General features: G+C 38.2%; 1 pseudogene; it reads left to right on the top strand.

Moving 5' to 3' along the window:
* Window positions 1–286: 286 nt before the first annotated feature.
* On the top strand, window positions 287–697 carry LOC102001805 (annotated as a pseudogene).
* The last annotated feature ends 1,453 nt before the right edge of the window (window positions 698–2,150 follow it).

Raw genomic sequence — 2,150 nt, 5'->3', positions numbered from 1 at the left:
TAAGTAACACTAACTAATTAAACTAGGCGACTCACCAAAGAGAGCCTGGAGAGCAGGCTAAGAGCTAAGAGCACTGGTTACTTTGAGAGAAGACTGGAGTTTGGTTCTAGGCTTCTACATCAGCTGGTTCTCAGTGGCCTTTAACATTTGCTCCAAGAGATTAACTGTTGTCTTCTTCCCTGAATGGTCTCTTGTGCACAGACATACACATAGATTTTAATAAAATATAAAAATAAAATATTTTGCTCCTTTCCTTTCTGCTGGGAACTGGCTGCTCGCTGTCGAAATGGGCAAGTTTATGAAACCCAGGAAAGTGGTTCTCATCCTTGCTGATTGCTACTCAGGATGAAAAGCCGTCATCATGAAGAACGTTGATGATGCCACCTCAGACCGCTCTTACACCCATGCCCTGGTAGCTGGAATTGACCGTAATCCCCAAAAAGTGACAGCTGCCATGGGCAAGAAGAAAGTCGCCAAGGGATCCAAGATCAAGTCCTTTGTGAAGGTTTATAACTACAACCACCTGATGCCCACAAGGTACTCTGTGGATATCCCCCTGGAAAAAACTGTTGTCAACAAGGATGTCTTTAGGGACCCAGCCCTGAAACACAAGGCAAGGCGGGAAGCCAAGGTCAAATCTGAGGAACGATACAAGACAGAGAAGAACAAATGTTTTTTCCGGAAGTTTCACTTTTAGGTATATTTTTGTTTACATCTTTAAGAGACTTGAAAGTAGGAGAAGGATTTGGAAAGAAGAAAGGTTTGAAAGATGATCAAAATACAATATATGCATGTATAAAATTGCCAAAGAATAAACTTAAAACTCTTCAAAATCAAGAAAATGCTGTATGTTTAACATAGTTTGCAGCTGAGCTGGTGTTTCTCTCTCACCCCTGATAACCTCAGGCCTCTGCTACTGTTCAGCTTTCTTGCCAAGCTGTAGCACAGCCTTTGGTAATTAACATTAGTATTGCAAAAAGCTGAACAACAATAATTTGCTCCTTAAATATCTGCTATATTAACTCACTGTCACTTGGTAATTTGCATAATTACTTTATAATTACTTATAATTCACTCTAAGCATGTATTTACAAAATGAATTTGTTGGTATTACCCCTTGTTTTCTTGCATCGGTTCTTAAGTGCATTGATGTTCTTCCATCTAAAGACACATTTCTATTTGTATAAGATATTCCAACAAGTTATGGCATAAAAATAAGCATATTTCATGAAGATATTACAAAGTGAAGGCTGTAAAAGTTGTGCTTGGTCACAAAGGCTCAAAGTAATGTTAAAATTGGTGGCATTCCCTTCCTGTGCTGAGTCTCTCCCTTCCTGGCTAAGCCTTCTCTTTCTTTCTTAGTGGGTAAGAACCTCATCTGCTTGAATATCCTCAGGATGCTTCTAGCACCTTCCATTCTCAGGCATCTAAATCTGTTCTCAGTAAAAGTCTCAAATTCGTTAACTGTGTCTGCTCATCTGGAGTTTTGCTATGTTCTCTGTATATTTGCAAGTCTCATGTGGCTTTCTCAAAGATTTATCACATTTTACCAAGTTGATGTTTTGTTTTTTTTTTAATTTTCCTCTCCAAATCTAACACATGTAATAGCTGCATGCATCTTACAATAAATACAATTTTTTTCAAAAGTTATTGTAAAGATAAGCAGAGTAGGAAAGGGGAGCTTATTTTGTCTGGAGAATATGCAGGAAGATGACAGAAAGCAAGACAGGGTAAAGGAGACAGAGTTAACAAAGAGTAGCAGGAAAGATGTAGTATCTAAGCCATTTCATCATAGGCTGAGGAAAGGGAAAGAACTGAGTGTCCTTGTGAAAATGTGTCAGAACTCAGGTCAGGACTTACCTTACAGATGGTACTTTCTGTCTCACAGAACCCAGTCACAGAAAGTCACGCAGGGATCAACATAATGAACTAATATGATCAGGGCAAGGATGCTAGTTGACCATACCTAAGCTGCTAAGTATGAAGAAAAGCAGAGCTCCAAGCATATGAGCCACAAGCAATGCTTTTGTGTTCAGTTTCCATATTCATTTTATGTATTTGTTTCACAATTAATAATTCTGGTGATGGCTTATTGCATTTCATGTTTTATGCATAATCTTATAGATATTATACTCATTTTCAAATCACAA

This window comes from Microtus ochrogaster, chromosome 6 (genome assembly GCF_000317375.1).
Source record: "Microtus ochrogaster isolate Prairie Vole_2 chromosome 6, MicOch1.0, whole genome shotgun sequence".
Classification (NCBI taxonomy): Eukaryota; Metazoa; Chordata; class Mammalia; order Rodentia; family Cricetidae; genus Microtus; species Microtus ochrogaster.
The sequence above is the reverse complement of the archived record's forward strand: the minus strand, read 5'-3'. Positions and strand labels throughout refer to the sequence as shown.